We start from the raw sequence: 17,853 nt of genomic DNA, 5'->3' as shown, positions 1-17,853 counted from the left end.
CTCATGGCAACACCAGATCCTTAACCCACTGAGCTGAGGCCAGGGATCAAACCCGCGTCCTCATGGGTACTAGTCAGATTCATTTCTGCTGAGCTACAACAGGAACTCCCCAAGGTTCTCCTATGAGAACAGTTTATTCCTTGAACATTTATGGAGCACCTGCTGTGTGCTCAGACCTAGGAATAAAAAGATAACGGAAACGGCTGTGACACTAAAGGCAGTTACAGCTGAGCAGCAAAGACAGACATGTTAACAATAATTAAAGTATGACACACATAGTCACAGAGGTGTGTTGATGGGGGTAGCAGGGAGGAAGGCCTGTGGCCCATGCTGGGGTGTCCCTGGAAAGGGGCAGGGGTACGTCGTGCAGGAGTTGATCAAGGTGACTTTGAAGTGTGTGGTTGGGGTCACTCATGCACCTCCTTGGCAGTTACCTAAATATCAGTGTTTGAAGGACCCTCCCCCCAAGAATGGGAGGGGCGTTATTAAAGAGGAAATCCAGGTTGTAAGAAGTTGCGTGACTTGCCAGGGTTGCCAGAGGCACGAGAAGTAGAAATTAGACTCCCACTCGTGTGTTCTGACTCCAAGGTTAGTGTTCTTTCCGTGACACGAGTTTCCTCTGCTGGCGCAGCAACTGGCAGGGACGCAGAGCTGAGAACTGAGTTGGTGACTTGCAGCATCAGGTGACATCTTGATTATTTTTTCCAGTGGAACCTGGTTGCCAAGGAAAATGTTCTCTCTGCTGAACCGAGGCAGTGACTACCTCGAATGAAAATAGAGCCTTGAAATGAAAGAACCCCGGAAAACCCCAGGTGTAAAAGAAAAGCGGAGATGTCTAACTCTCTCCAGAAACTGATGGTACAAATCCAGGTGTCCATACATATATTTAAAATCGCCGTCACTCCTTGGCCTTGGGTGTTATATCATTTCATTTTTTACAAATTAGACTTAATTCAAATAAATGCGGTTTTATTTCAGACACTTGCAAGTCCTTCACATTCATAATTTCCCCCCTATCTTTAATACCGGCTGAAGCCATTGCCAATTCCTGAATGATTCCCGAATAAATTTCTCCAGCCAGAGCTTTCTTCTAAATCTTTCCCAAGGCTGATAGAAATCTGGCTTCCATGGGCCTGTTAGCCTAGCATGTTCCAAACCAAATTCATAAGTTTCTTACCCTGGCCTTGATTTGGATCACTCCAACACCCTATCATTAATTCAGGTGGCCGAGCCAGACTCTAAGGCCCGCTGATTCCAGCTCCCTGGCAGATACTCCTCCCCCCCTCCTCCTGACCTCACGGCTACAGCTCTGCCGCAGCCCTCATTCTCTGGCATCTGACAGCTGCCACGGATCTTAACTGTACTCCCCGAAACAATGAGTATCTTCCCACCCTAATCCTTCTTTCTTAGCGCAAGGAGCATCGTCCAGCCAGCTGAAACCAAACCGGGAAGTTCTTCTTCTTTTAATTCAGTGTTCAACTCTTTCTAAAAGGCTGGTCCATTTTCCCTTGCCAGTTACGTAAAATACCTTGACCATAAATTTCTCTCATGATTGAAGCTTTTATTGTGTCTCAAGGCCATCATTCTGAATACTGGTGATTGTGAGACATTCTTCGTGTAGTCGTTGGCACGACGTTTGGCTTAAATGAATGTGTTGTTCTTTCTGAATCCAGTCTTAAAATAATCTCTTCTTACATCAGTGGTCCTTAACCTTTCTGGAGTCATGAACCCTTCTGAGAATGTGATGAAACTTAAGGGTCTTGTCTTGAGAACAGTGCATAGGTTACTGTGTGCACACCCCCCCACCCCCCACCCCCCCACACACCTATTTTGCCTACACCTTCAAGACTTAATTCATTCGTAGATGAACTAGCCTGAAATCTGGGTTGAGGACCCCTGTCTTATAGGAAGTTGTTTCCTTTCATGTCAGAGGCATGGTGTACATTTTTACTTTAGGGACATATCCTCATGAACTTGTTGTAGTTGCCTTGATTTGCTGTAATGCTTTCCCACAGTTCAGACCCTGTCTTGCCGGTGTGGACTGGGATAGGGCCCTGGGGCCGTTCATGGGCACAGCCATCCTGATAACACCCTTAACTAGCTCTAGGACTTTGTCATGTCCTTAACTAGCAAGATGCAGTAGAAATCAACTTGGATCCTCTGCCAGGGGACCTGAATTCTTGTCTCCATGGGCTCTCCTAAGCCTGTCAAACATTTTAGAAACTCAGCGCTAGTGTAAAGTGAGGCACGTCTGCCATGACGATGTTTTGCTGGAATGTAAAGTGCTCTTGCTTCTGCTCTTTCACTTTATCTTAACAAAGACGGAATGAGAAGGTCGATGAGTTCTCAGTCTTCAGTGCATTGGGATAAATAAGGGAAGGAGCACAGAGACAGGCTTGCTCTGAAACAGTTACATTGGGAAATGAGTAAGAGGGCCCTTTCTGGCTCTGGTCCCCAAGCACCTTCATGCTCTGCCTGTGTGTGCTCTTCACTGGACTTCCTGATTTAATTCAAGCTCCATGTAGGTCTAAGGCATCAAGGCAGAAATGGTTGGATCCATTTATGTCAAATGAGGTCTGCAGAACAGCCTGAGTGGGGTAGGAAGAGAACAACCGTAGGCAAGCCTGATGGATGGCTAATAACATTTTGGCTGATGGGGTCGGCCACCGGTACACTCCATCATTAGTCATTTTACCTCATATCAAAGGAGCCATCTTGGGGAAGTTCCCATTGTGGCTCAGTGGTAACAAGCCCACTAGTATCCATGAGGACGCGGGTTCGATCCCTGGCCTTGCTCTGTGGGTCAAGGATCCCGCATTGCTGTGTGCTGTAGGTCACAGACGTGGCTTGGATCCTGCATTGCAGTGGCTGTGGTGTAGGCCAGCAGTTGTAGCTCTGATTCGACCCCTAGCCTGGGAACTTTCATATGCTGTGGTTTGTGGTCCTAAAAAAGCAAAAAGGTGGGGGGCATTTTGGAAAAAGTAAGTTTGAACCTATTTTTGTGTATAGCTTTTTTTCTGATCTATGTTTAACTATACTCAGGAATTAGAAATACAATCTTTGGTTAACTTTACCTGAACTTCCCAGAATATTTTGTGGATCCTCCAAAAAACAAAAACAAAAACAACAAAAACACCAGCCTTCCTAGGCTGAGCCTGCTGGCTCATCCTGGCTCTTCCTCTCCTTCCCTCTTCCTCCTTCTTCCTCAGATTTGTAGCAGCTTAGAGCTGAAGCAACCTTGGAAATGGGTTAAATCTCTCTTTGTGCAAGATGGAAATTGAGACCCAGGTGGATTAAATCATTTGCCAAAAGTTACCCACAGCTGATCAGTAGCTGAGCCAAGAGACCATCACAGGTGTTCCACCTATTTCCCCCCATTTATTTTCCTATCTTTTTAAGCAGAAAAATGAATATCTTGACCCTTATAAAACTAAAAATACAGCAGAGAAAGGCTCATAACACCCCCCTGAAAAGGTCATAGTTTTTATGATTATATTAGAAATACGACAGTTATATACATGCCCCCCCAAAACTCTCATTAAGTTCTACCTCCTCAGCATATGCGTCTCCAATTAAATAGTTTCCCTTGGATCGCGCGTGGTTTTTCGAGGGTCTGTCTGAAATATGGAGACACAACCTTGACATTTCTCCAGCTCCAAGGATAAAAGTTTTGCTACTTCCAATTTTCTGTCGAATATAGGTGTCCTGGCTCCTCAAAGGACAGTTTTGTGTCCGTGAGGGCCTCAGAAGCGATTTAACAAGAGCCAGTTGTACTTGGCCCTTTGCTAGGCGAGCCACAGGAGATGGGGGCGGGGGGGATGCATAATCCCAGCAGGACGGAATGGGAGGTGAAGAAGAGATTTCAAAACAACCCTAGAAAGAGTCAGAGAACAGTGATGTCATGTGTAGCAGTGAACATTGTGGAACGGAGGGAGGCAATGATCAATACACCCAAGAATAGTAAATAACGGTCTTGTGGGCGAAAAAGGATTTGAACTTGGACTTGACCAATGGCCTTGAATGCCTGAGCAATGACACTGCAGAAGGAGTTAACAGAGGGTGTGAGATGAGCAGTGGGCAACCAGGCTGATTGAACCATGGGTGCAACACTCGACTAGTTGGATTGTAGGTTGAGTAGGTAACCCTAAGCCTAACCCTAACCCTAGGAGGTGCTTGATAATGAGGATTCACAGCACTTGAATTTGAATCTCATCGGTGTAACTTTGAGCAAATCACCTTTTTTTTGGTCTTTTAGGGCTGCCCCCATGGCATATGGAGGTTCCCAGGCTAGGGGTTGAATTGGAGATGTAGCTGCCGCCCACACCACAGCCACAGCAACGTGGGATCCGAGCTGCGTCTGTGACCTACACCACGGCTCACAGCCATGCTGGATCCTTCACCCACTGAGTGAGGCCAGGGATCGAACCTCATGGATACTTGTCAGATTCTGCTGAGCCACACTGGGAACTCCTCAGCAAATTACTTTAACTTCTCTGTGCCACCATCTCCTTGGCTAACATGGGACTACCAATAATCCCCTTCTCATACTGTTGTTGGGAATATATTTAATTAGATTTACAAGTTCAGAATAGTGCCTTCTCTGTGTTCCATCCACCTTAGTCAGCATTTTTCCGCCCTCTGGTTTGGTCGGGAAGTTAAACTGAACATGCTCCAACAATATTAACTATTCTATTTAGAGTGAAGCCAGAAAATAAAGACTTGAAAGTAGTCTGAGGAATTTGAGCTTGAATAAACAACAGAACGCCGTTCCCAGGCAGCACTGGATTTGGAGAATCTGGGCTTAGAAGGGATCTCATCAAGCCTCCAGAGAACTGGGGAACCTCGCCTCTGCACCTTCCTAGTTGCTCAGATATCTCAGCCTTGGGGAAGGAACCCACTTGGTGGCCTGCACTGGCATGTGGATTGGTGGCCTGCAATGGCATGTGGATTGGTGGCCGACAGCATGGAAGGCATGGGTCTGTAAAAAAAAAAAAGTAATAATAATGGATTTCAAGGGATTAAAGTGAGTCAAATTTTTATGGTTCTTTCTCTTCCCAGTGGGTCTTTAAGGGTCTAGTTCTGAGGTTAATAAGTAAAAAAAAAGCTGGAGACCCAGGTTGGTCGGTTGAATATCAACAAGCTCCTCTTGGACAGTTACCCCAAATTCACCTGTCACACGGGGAGAGAAGGTCTCCTCGGGTTCTGAGGGGACCGTTGCCGTCTTTAGAATCATCTTTGACCCCTGGCAACCTCGAAGCACCAGAAAAGACTGCCCTAATTCCTCTTTCAGGCATTCCAAGGAGACTGATAAGCAGAGCCGGGAGCTCTGAGCAGTTGTTGAGAGTGGCCCTGTCCAGTTCAATGCTCAACTTCCGGAGTCGGCCCTGGGACCCCTCCTTAGGTTTGCTTTAGGGAGGCCCTTCTCCGATTTGGATTGTCTGCTCTCTGCATAAGGACAGGGTGGGCTCTCTGGCATCTGCTAGGGACCCTCGGCGTGGGACTCCAAAGGGAAAAGGCCTAACAGGTCACTTGCCATTTTCACTAAACTTAGCCAACCACGCAAATAGGTAAACGCTGTTCAAGCCTACAGCAGCTGCAGACTCTCTTGGATGAGCTCAAAAGTTTTTCTCCCAGTTGCCTTTGTTTTTCAGGTTTGCCACTCTCTCCCCGGCTTTATGTTTTGCAACCTCGGCTGGCTTCTGCTGTCATCTTTTAGGGTTCGAATGAATCCGTGGGAACAGGGACGTTAGCTCTACATGACAGCGACCAAGGTCAATGAGAAGCTTGGGGAAAAAAAAAATTCCTGAACCTGTTCTCCTACTCCAGACGAGTGCTAAGGGAGGGCAAAGGATTTGCCAAACCTCGGGCTACGTATTTTATTTTTCAGGAATGCACGCATGGTCTTTAATGTACACACTCTCATGATGGCTAGGAGCTGCATAAAACGTACCATAGAATGGACAAATAACACAACTACATATCACAAAAACGACATGCTCTCTGCTTTACCTGTCATGTGGCCACATGATCAAAAATATGTTCTCATGTTTGCAGAAATAAATATTCAGGATTATGCGCTAGACGGATTCCAGAGAACGCAGTTACAGAAATGACAAATACAGTGAATGGCCACCAATAATATCTTTGTATTTAAAAAAAAAAAAAGTTTTCTTGCTGTTGCAGAAGAATGCAAACAAAAGCTAGGCATTCTTTCTGCCCTTTTAAACTCTCCTTGTGGTCCAGACGCCTGGAGGGCACCCCCCCCTCAAATTTCCGGATGTGCCAGAGAGCCCCTTAAATAGGGGCTTGGCCTTTCCTGCCTTGCTCTCTTTTTCCTCCCTGCCCCCTCCCCATTTTTAAAGGGCTTTAAAGAACATCTCTGGGAGACAAAAATAGCTCCAGTTGTGAGAGGCCTACACACTGGGAATGCAACCGAGAGATGCAAGTCAGCAAGTGCCAGCCGAGAACAGGAGTGTCTGGCCCCGGGTGGATGCTCCTCGCTGTCTGGGCGCCGCTTCTCTGCCTGGGCCCGGTGGGTAGCAGGGAAAATGCGTTTTCAGGGCTGGGCGGTGGGCCGGGTAGGGTTGGGGTCCGGTAGTGGCAGGAATGGAGACCCCAGTATTCGGGCCGAGGGGCTCTCTCCCTTCCCCTCCCCCACGTTTATACAAACGTCTTTTGCCCAGCCGGGGATTGGCGACGGTCAAAAGGGAGCAGTTGGCACTGAATGTCACCCTGAAGGTAAAATGAAAGACAAAAGATGAACGCATGCTTGCTTTCCGATCGCAGCGGCTGCGGCGGCGGCGGCGGCGGCAGTAGCAGCAACAGCAGCAGGATTTAAAGGGGAACCCCCCCCCCCGCCACACACACACACACAAAACCCATACGCACAGACACACATAAATACACACCCAGAGGCGTCAATTATGCAAACGCAATAATGCAATCAAATCATGACAGTGCCGGGCATTTTTTTTGGAGGGGGGAAATATAGATATTTATTTTGCCAAGAGGAGAGAGAGAAACGCATGCAAACAGAAACGTGCACATACCACGTAACCACCCGAGGAGAACCTGGCAGCCTCTCTCTTCTTCTGCCAAGTTATCATTGAGAAAACAGACAGGCATCATGACGTCCTGGGTCACAGGGAGTGCGGACCGACGCTACCAAGAGCAAAGGGAGGCGCCCGGGCGCTCCGGCTAGCGGTGGGCGCCCCTCGGCCCCTGGCCGCCCGGCTCGGTGAGTGCACAGCCGTGCGGGACGCGGATCCGGGGGCCAGGCCGGCCCCGCGGCGCGGGGGCCCAGCGGGGGGCCGTGCCCTTGGCCCCGGCGCGCCGGCCGGCACCCCCTCGCCCGCCGAGGTCGCGGGAGCCCAGTGAAAGGAGGCGTGTGTAAGATGTGCAGTGTTCCTGCATGGGGGGTTTGTAGACTTTCCCAGCCAAAGCGACCGGCTTGGGCTTCTTTAAAATCCCCGACGACTCACCTGCTTAACCTGCTGCAGTTCTGACCCTGCCAAGGTAACTGGTCCAAATCCTTATCATCAACATCTGGAGACAGACATTTGCATCTGGGGCATCCTTGATTTGCAGTCCTGGTGGAAATCTCGATTGCTCCCCCCTTCCCCCCTTCACTTGTTTAGAGTCTCTTGGAGGAAAAAAAAAAAAAAAAGCAACCCCTCCCTCCATCACACAAGCCTGAGTACTTGTCCCCCTCTTGCCGACTCGCCTTACCATGACTGCAAAACTGGCAGCGCGTTTGCTGGAGACACTGATCAATTCTCATTTCCATGAGATTTGTTCTTGAAACACCTCTCCCATCCCCCTTCCAGGAGACAGACTTGAGTGCTCGGGAAAGTGGCAAAGAGTGAAGGCAGAGTTAGGGCGCCGAGACTGGGATGGGTTGGGGGGAGTCCTCCGGTCTGAGGGGGGCTGGGGAAGGGGTCGTCGGGGAGGGGGCGGTGTCAGGAGTGGGGGGCCTGCCGTCACGGGCTGGAATGTCCTTCGGGTGCTCGCTGCCGCTGCTGTGGTCCTGGGTGACTCCCTCCTGTCCTCTACGCCTCATTCCCTCTGTCCCTCAACCGGCTCGTTCACCTTCCCCTGGGAGACTCTGAAGTTGCTCAGAGGTCACCCGACCATCGTTTTAAGTCTTTCAAACCACCTCCCCCCCATCCCCCTTCTAGTCTGTCGGATGCCTCTGGCAGGACAGACCCCCACCCCGCCCCCGCCTCCCATGTTTGGGGACAGGAGATTCCCAGAAAGACACAGAGGGCAAAGCTCTCCTCCTCCTCTTCAATTCCCTTCGGGCAACCCTTTCCTAGGGCACCCCTTCCCCCTTTCAGAATCTTAATGAACAATTCTGGAAGAGTCCGGAAGGGCCTGGAGGAACCCCGCATGATTATGTCTCTGTTTATGTGTTTGTGCTGCTACCGGGACGATGCTGTGGATTGCCACATAGGTCTGCTCGGGAGGCCTGTGGGCTGGCTGTGTGTTTGTGTTGTAGGACCACAACCGGTGGCCCCCATAAGACCCGAACAGACACAGACAGCAAATGATTTTGCTAGGCTAAACCAGAGAGCAATGTTGGAAATAAACCCTTTTCTCTCTCTCTTAAAAAAAAAAAAAAAGAGAGAGAGAGAGAGAAAAGACAGAAAAAAAAAAAAAGGACTTCTCAGCATGTGTTAAGAGGAGCTGTTAGGTCCACATATGCCTTCCTACTCTTTTCAAAACACGCCTGCTTAATACTTGCAGTGAAGAGCGGGAGACCCGGGGTTGTTTTGAAGTGCAGAGCAGTTGAAAGACTTGGTCTAGTTTTGAAGAGAGACTCTCTTTTGTTTCTCACGCAGCCCCAAAGACCAAATAGGGGAGTGTGTCTGGAAAATGCCCAAGCTAAGAAGCAGCGGGAGAGAGAAAAGAGGAAGAGAGGTCCCTGGGGGCAGGCAGGGGAGTGGGGAGTGGTGTCAGGAGTCTTTTTTTTTTTTTCCTGTCCAGTAGATGTGATGTGATGGAAATGAGTCAACCAACCTGAGAAACAGTCCTGTCCTGGTAGGAAAGAGAGGGAGATTTGCGCAGTTGTCCAATCGGAGCTGAAGACTAGCTGACAGAAAGAAGGGGCTTGAAATTAGAGATGGAGATGGAGTCACGTGGGTAGGACTTATTTTCCTTCGAAACTGAAAAGAATCAAGTGTATCTGGAAGCAGGGCCTAGAGGGTCTTTCCCACCCCGATGCGTCTGCTAAGCCTGGCTTGGTCATTTTTACCAAAACTACTCTCAGAACTCGCTCAACTCCTGTTAGAGAGAATTAGAAGTCTGTGTGTTGAGCATGGAATCGTGTAACACATGACTGTCCATTGACGGACTGATGAATGTAGATAAACATCTCTTCTTTGACAAGTCAAAAGCGCATTGAAAGCTTGGTGTGTGGTGGACACGGAAACTCACTGGTTTTCTTTAAGGGGGGGTTATAGAGGGAGCGGAGAGACCCTCTGATGAGTGACGCTTTTGCAGAATAGAACCCATCGGCCCATTAGGTTGCCATGTGTGTGCCGCTCAATTTATTCTGTGCAATTTTTCCAGAAATTAAAAGGTTACCCAGAGAGTACCATGTTCCCATCTCCGACCGAGCACCGCTTATTACTGCAACAGCATTTCAATATGAAGTGATCTGGCAGATATTTCATCTTTCATTTTGAGTTCTGAATTGGAATCAGCACGAGAATGGCACGGCAGCAAGATGAGGTAGAACAAACCTCCCAGGCAGGCAGCTCCAGGGCTGGGAGGGAACGTGTGGCTGAGGGGCCTTTCTCTTGCTGTTCTGGGCACCTTGTGGACAGGGACATTTCGGTTGTAGCTAGAATTTCAGCAAGAGCCTGCCAGAGGTAACAGGCTTCTGTTTGTAGTTGATCCTAAGTGTCTCTTCTTTCTTCTTCATGGCCACGTGGAGTGCCTTAGCTCAACATTCAAGGCAAAACTTCCCTGCTGCCCCACTGACAATTTCTAACAAACAAATCCCTGGGTTCACATGTCACAGGGACGAAGGTTACTTACGAGATTCTCCTTGTTTAGACCTATCGATACCAGTAGCTTCAGTCCTGTGTTATTTTTTTACTGTCATGCATGCATGCTTGCACGTGTTAAAATGCCAACCAAATCGCATCCCAGGAAGTTCAAGTATACGCCTTACAGGTTAACTTAGGAAACTGGTTTCAAATAGACACGGACAGTCTCATTATGCCAGTGAGGGGCATTTATGATATAAAGTTGAAATTCTGTATTTATTTCCAAATTGTTGGAAAACTGTGGGAACGCAAAGATTATGAGGAAAATGCCAAAAGCCACATTAATGAAGAAAAACAATGTTGAGATACTTTTGAATAATAGATGGGATATGCAATGGTCAACCACAAGATAAAATTTTTACACAGTATCTTTATGGCTTTAAATTGGCTGCATTGTAAACTAAGCTTAGTACTCTATTAAGTCATTATACTTTTCAATTATTTAACGTTTCTGGCCAACCTATCTTCTGTGGTCTTTCTCTATACCCATCAGAAATATGCACTGTAGTAATTGCTTGTTGCTAGTGTGGGGACTTTGCAACGGAGAAAGGTTTAATTTTAACTTCTCGGGACAAATACGACAAAGAATGCACGGAGGAAAAAGAAAAGTTATGGTAACAGACTACGCCCTACGCACAATGGCGAGACCTACAGCGTCCAGATGTACCGAATACAGAATACAGTTTGAGCTATTCTCACTTAGAAGCCTTGACAATGTCTGCCTTCTAGGTACTATGCATTTGGAAATGCTATATCTCCATTTAAATGCAGATCTTCTGTTTTCTCCAGGGAGCAGTTGGTGAATCTTTCAATTGAACGGCTGGTATGAGAAAACCAACTGAAATTTTCTCCATGAACAATAGACTGTCGTTTTGAAGCAGTGATTACCAAGTTTTATAATACAGTGATTTTTGTATTCGCTTAAAATATCTTTATAAAGTCAAAATAAGGTACCTCTTGAGCCTCTTGCACCAACAGAGACATTTTCTCATGTCATTTTGTTGTCAGTTTTTTAAAGCGGTGTAATAACTCTGCTTTGCAATGGAGTTTTTAGGTGAGTGGTTGCCATTCTGGTAGAGTAAGCAGACGTTAGGCCTCAGAGTAGGGAATTAGATGCGAGTTCCACGTGCTCCTTACCCTCCTGGATGGATGGGGCGAGGTGCTGTAGGGAAGTCTAAGGATCTTTTTCTGGAACCATCTTCTTTGGATTATTTTGAACCTGATTTACCGTAGGCCTTTGTATTGGAGTCCCTGGTAGTGGTGGCCAGGAAGGAAAGCCAGAGCCTGTGAGGTATGATTTTAAGACATGATTTTGCAGAAAGTAATTCCATCTTTTGAAATAGCATATAGAACACACAGCTTCACGGTTTTGGATCTTCAGATTCAGGTACCTGGAATCATCTTTGCAAATCCATAAAAGTTCCTGAAGTCCAGACTGTGAAAATGCTAAGACTCCATGTGTCTTTATGGCAGAGCTAGGGAAGTTGTTTTTTTTTTTTTTTCTCCTTTTTCTTTTGTTTTTCTTTGTTTGTTTGGCTTCATTCATGACATATAGAATTTCCCAGGCCAGGGGACTGAATCTGCGCCATAGCAGTGACCTGAGCCGCAGTAGTGACAATGCCAGATCCTTAACCAGCGAAGCCATCAGGGGACTCCAAAGTTTTCTCTTTTTTTTTGGAAATTCGATACCGTTTATTTACTCAGCCCTGAATGATTTCCAGTTGTGAAGGCCCCACCCCTTGGCTAACTTCTTCCATCATAATGGGTGTAACGCCCTCCTCCCATTCTCCCCTGATGTGTGCGCCATATACATGCTCCTTATGCTGTGTTTATGCGGATATGCTGGATATTGCCTGTGGTTGTGAAGAAGAATTGTCAGTAGTTTTAAATCAGGCGTCTGTTTATATTTCTATTATGAAGGATTCTTTGTTCATGCCATGACCAGGCTTACCACAAAAGAGGGTTAAATGTGCTTAGAATTCCTGTGATAAAACACAAGACTCTGGAGGATGAAAGCTACTTTATTGACTTAGGGACACTTATGGCTGTTTCGGATGGCACATCTGCTAAAATAAATAACCTGGATAGGACTCCATAAAGGATGCTAATTAATGAATGCGCTTCTTTTGCTTGCCTTATACAAAGGATTTTTTTTAGTTTGAACTTGGCGAATATGTACGTCTGACATAAGGATCTCTTACTGTCTTGAAAACTAAATTCAAGATGATAACTTTCTTTCTATGAAGCATCGTGGAACTCGTGTACTTCTATTTTAATACTTATGGGGTAGGATAAACAGTGTTTCTACGTATCTGTGTTCCCAGAGTGGCCCACTTAAATTCCATCTCACTCTAAGATATATTAGATTAATAAGGCTGATTTTATGACCAGTATAATTTATATTCACAAATACTTGTTTTAATTAGCACAATTATAGATGGTGGGGCAAATTTCCATATATGTTAAATACCAAGAACAATAATAACTAACAGTCATATGGTGTGTTACAGTTTATAAACATCCATTATCCAGTTGTTCTATGGAAGACTATTGCATTTTCCTGCTCAAGAAGACAGTTTTACAGTGTCAGCATGCTAGGAATAGAGATTCTTTTCCCAGAGTTTTCTTCCTCTCTCTCTTCCTTTTTCCTTCCTCTGTCTTCCTTCTTTTTTTCCCTTCCTTAATGGGGAAAATCTATTGACGTGTGTTTTTTTTGTTTGTTTTTTGTTTTTTTGGTTTTTTTGGTGGAGCGCGTATAATTGCTTATCAGACATTTCTGTTAAAAAAGGAGCCGTAACAAGCAATGCAACATGATATTTGGAATCTGTCTTCTGCCTACCCGTGTTCTTGACGAAAACGTAAGGTTGCAGAAATCATTTCATGCCCTGTATGTTTTCAAACATAAATCAGGAAAATTGTTAGCGAGTTATAGCTCTTCTTAGAGACTGTGGCTATAGAGCTCCAGTAAACACAGGCTATATATTTTTCCAAGTTATTATGTGTGGCCTGAAATCCAAAGTTAGCTATTTAGATGAACAGTTTAATTCCATTATTAGACATTCATTTTCTATGGAGGATGAACATTTATTTTCCAAAGGTTGCAGATATGGGACATAACACCTGATGACCCTCTGGATCCGTCACCTTCAAAGTTAGAAATTCGTGCTTTTTAGTTAATATGTATGTGAGTGAACATCCATCTTCAGCTAAGGAACCGTCAGAATGCTCCTGAGCAGAGGTTGTAGTGTGATCTGGTTGCCCTCTTCATCCCAGAACCAGCGCCCTTTGTTTCTTTATTTCTAAAATGAAGGGATATGACTTGATGGCCTCCAGTGATTCTGAGTTAAGCAACTGATTATTAATGAGTAAGCCAATTAATTTGACTCCTGTTTATTTCTATTCAATAAACTAATTGTTTACACAAATATGGCCTTCTGCCATGACCAGAGCAGTAAATGAGGCCAGGTTCAGGGGTTTGAAGTAAAAGTCTCATGACATTTAGACACTCACATTTACACTGTAATTTTTCATTTGTAGATTAATTATTAGATGTATCTTTTTTTTTCAGAGAAAATAATCTCAAATGCAGATTACTTTTCTAGGCTAGACCATAAACGATTATGTTACTTACTGGAGTGAATTATTGTGTATCAGTGATGAAAAAAATGTGAAAACCGTTCTGTGATAATAAAAATGATAAACATAACATAAAGGCAATAAAACTGAGTGATAGTTTATCATTTATCTAGATTCTAGAGGGTTGATGTCTAAGAGAATGCACATGTAACTGGATGTTAAAAAGATAGATGGAAACTATTGCACAGTATCTGAAGGGGATTTTTAGAAACTTCCAGGATTTTTAGAGCCTGATTGCAAACTCTGTGGTTTTCCTTTCCCTGGGATGAGTGCAACATTAGCAGTCCTTCTAAGTTTACCACCTGTGATAAGATTTGGGTTTTGACAAACGGTTATTGAAAAGTGGGAGGGTGCAAAAAGATGGAGAGAAAAAGCAGAAGCTCTGAAGTAACTGGCTAAGATGTGAGAGAAGAAAAGATGGAAAACCATTGAAGGTCGAAGAGAGGCCTCTGGGTGTGGGTGTGAGAGAGACAGGCAGCTTGGTTGGCATTTAACTGATCTGTAGGATGAGAAACCAAAAGGGAAAAGAAAGAAACTAATGCGCATGCTTCCTGAAGAGGAAGCGCGGGGTGTGAGTTCTGTGGAATAGCACTGCCATTGCAGTCAGGGCATCTATGTTGAAATTTTTGCTGGGTCACTTACTGCCTTTTTGATCTTGTGAAATTATTCTTTGTCGTATGGGTAAACAGGTGCATAGGAAGAGCCTTGGCTTCCAGGATGATCGGGAGGCTTGAGATGAGCCTCAGGGGTATCAAAGTGCTTGAAAACCATACTCAGTGTTAGGTGGTGAGGAACTGTCATTGGACCCAACAATGCTCCATGCTGACCGGGTCTGACCAAGGCTTCGGCCAATTTGTTAGGCTCCAAGAGTGGTCTTCAGGAGGCGTGTTTCTTGTCCACTGTGGTCCAAGAACTGCGGTCGGTACTTGACCCACATTTTATTTAGGGATGAAGCAGGAAATTGTATGCACCTGGCCAGTTGAATAGAGCAAACCTAGTAATTCTGATATGTGTGATGGCCAGTGCCCCAGGAGCTTATTTACTTGCCCTTAAAGATGCCCACAGCTTGCCTAAACACACCCGTGAATGACTGGAAGCAAAAGCCATGTATCAAATAATTGTTTTCTTTGTCTCGAACATCACCTGTCATTTGCACTTTTGCCATGACATTGATATGAATCTAAACTTCCTGGATTGTTGTGAAAGCTGCAGGAATCATTGTTTGGCAGTAAATACTAATTGATAATGATATAAATCCCGTTTTAGAAAATGACTTCCAGGATAGAAGAGAACTAATTAACGTAATAGAGCAGTTGAACTCCACGTTCTAGATTCTATCCAGATCTCTTCCAAGACCATTTTTGTGTACGCCTCACTGATAGACGTCTAGCCAATTCTTCCACCAGAAATGGACTGCGTTTCAAAGCTGAAAATGAAGCAGTAGATCAGGAATGCTTTGAGAAATCTGGGCTGTTTGTACAGGCAATGCATTTTTAAGAGGCAGATCCCCAAATCTACTTGGATTCTACCTGAGGTTGGCCATGTGCTCTGCTCTAATTCACAAGATAACGATCAACGGAATTCTCTACTTTGAGATCTGTTACACCGAGAAACAGAAGTGAATCTAGAAATCAAGAGATGTCTTGGGATCAAGTTTGAGTTTAAGAGTAAATATTCAGCAGCTCTTAACCAAAATTCATTAGGCCGGAATGCACAGAATATACACTAAGCAAATGAAGAAAACCATCTTTGGGTGGTTTACTTATGAGTCAGTCTTAAAAACTTGGCATGTATATAGTCATTTGAAAGTAACTGAGGACATAGCGTGAACCCTGGGAGTCATCGTTTGTGGAGGAGCTGTGTCTCCCCCATGAGATTGGTCCTAGGAAGTAGTAAAATGGACCCAGCTTGAGTTTCTTTTCAATGTAGGGGAATGTATTAAGCACATAATATGTTGAGTATCAGTCTAGGTCTGTCAGAGCATACAAAGTAATTTTAAGACCTGGTTCCTTTCTATTAAGGGATTTACAGTATCTTTAGGGAAATATGACAGTACTCCTGAAACTATTAAGGCAGCAGTACAATAGAGAGTGCTGCAGGAAAGCAACGCTCTGTGGCAAATTCACATGTAGAGCAGCAGCATCCGGGTTTGTGCTGAGGTCCGGGCTCCCATGCGCCAGCTGGGTGACCCATTCCTCTTTTAGTCGTGGTTTTCCCATTTGCCAATTGGGCATAGTCTTATCTTTCTCATAGGATTGTTATGAGCATCAGATGAGACCAAGAATTTGGATGTGGTTTTGCGTATGACGTTAGACACAACCCGAATTACTGACCGCAGCACTGGTAGCTAGCAGAGCGCCTGAAAGTAGAGCCCGTGTCTCTGCTGACCTCGTACCTGAGCCTAACATTGGGCCTGTTTCCAAGAGGAGGCTCAGTACACACTGGTAAATGCATGCATTCCAGACACTGTGGTAAGCCCTTGACCTCTCTTGTTTTTTAAATCTTCCCAATAGCTTCGTAGGGTAGATATACTGTCTCTCTTTCCTGGATGAGGAAGCAGCAGTTCAGAGATTTTTTTGGAGCAGCTCCACCCTCATGGAGGTAGGATGTAGGAGAGTCCGGATCGGAAGCTGTCATCCTGTTCCTGGATAGAGAGTATCATTACATCTGAACAATAGTGTGGGCAAAGCGAAAAGCAGAAGTCTTGGGTAGTTTACGCGTTGCCCACGCAGCTGGTGGGTGGGCTTTCAGATCAGTAGGAGACAAGTCCCCATGCTGCCTGACACATGGACCGTGGCCTTTTGTTAAACTGTCCGTTCTGAGTTCTGCCCTTTGAAGGAAGATGCCCAACAGTGAGAAAAGACCATATAATATGCCATAACCGAGACTTGTCATTGGGACAGCAAAGGGGAAGGGCAGGGAGGCACAGACAGATGCCGAAGTGGGTCACCTGTGGCTTGGATTCACTTTACTCCAGCCACCAGCATCTCCCAACCCATGCCAGCTCCTACACTCTCTTTCCCTCTCAGAATCGCCAAGGTCTAGCATTTCCATTCCCCTCCGTAACGAGGAGGTAAAGAAGCTGATTTGATGACCAAACAGCATATTCCTGTTCTGCATGGCTTGGCCTGCTCCCGATACGCCCCCCAACCCTTCTTATATTAGGAGGTTCTGCTGGAACAAAGTGTACAGTTGCACCCAGTTTATAATGAACACTTCATAAGATGGTGCCCAGCCAAAGAGTGATTATAAAACCCCGGCCTCTGCCTTTGGAAAGCAGGATAGAGAATTAGGTACCACGGTCCCCAAACCTATATTATTTTTTCTTCAGATTATTTGGGAGGAGTGTCGGGGGGCGGGTGCTTAAATACCCCATGCAGGATGAGTGATGCAGGACAGGTTTGTCTAAGAAACAGAGGGAAGTGCGTTTTAAACATCGGGGATTCGGTTTTAAAGATCTGTGAAGATACAGTCCATGGCAGGTCAGGACAGCAGAGGCTGGTGACACTATTTAAGATACAGCCAGGGAATAACTTCCACTGTTGTCAGAGCCCAGCGGGTCACCGTGTTTGGTTTCCCAGGAACTGCGCTAACGTGCTGGAGATGAAACCCCGGGGGGGTGGGGGGACACTTTCCATGCTCCTCCGTGACCTGCGGTGAGTCTGCTGGGTTGAATTGTGTGAAGTTGTCAAAGGTTGCTCTGCTCTCCGGCGCTTGGCACCAGCTCCGCTGAAATGTGATGCCATTGGTTTTCAGTAAAGGTTCCTTTCTGCAGGGCTGCAAACACAGATCAGCTGCTACTGTGTATACACAACCAGGGAGCAGATCAACCAGCACATTTAAAGCAGCCTTTTTAACCCCGAGACTTTCCAAGATCTCCTCTTCACGCAGGAAGTTTCCTTCTCTGTTGTCAGATTTAGCACCGTGCTCTAGTCATCAGATCCGAGCTAGGCTCCCTGCTGCACAGTAGAGAGGCTTCCTTAAGACATTTGTCCTTGAAACTGCACCAAACTCTTGGAAGAAACCAGAACGTGTAAGTATGTACGATTTAGGCAGCAATAGGACAGGGCAGAGCTGCAATCAACCATTATACAATATCCGATTAGCAGTGCAGGAGGGATTTTTCCGACGTTTTGTTACATTCATTTTCAATTCGTTCTGAGGA

The 17,853-nt window shown here is 45.7% G+C and overlaps 1 protein-coding gene across 1 annotated transcript in view; it reads left to right on the top strand.

The window, feature by feature from the left end:
* The window catches only part of ESRRG (estrogen related receptor gamma), a 657,829-nt gene that overhangs the window by 45,660 nt on the left and 594,316 nt on the right, over window positions 1-17,853 (top strand). The gene's annotated exons all lie outside the window — the stretch shown is intronic.

The sequence above is a fragment of the Phacochoerus africanus genome, chromosome 12, assembly GCF_016906955.1.
Source record: "Phacochoerus africanus isolate WHEZ1 chromosome 12, ROS_Pafr_v1, whole genome shotgun sequence".
NCBI lineage: Eukaryota > Metazoa > Chordata > Mammalia > Artiodactyla > Suidae > Phacochoerus > Phacochoerus africanus.
Note: the sequence above shows the minus strand (reverse complement) of the source record. Positions and strands in the feature narration are given on the sequence as shown.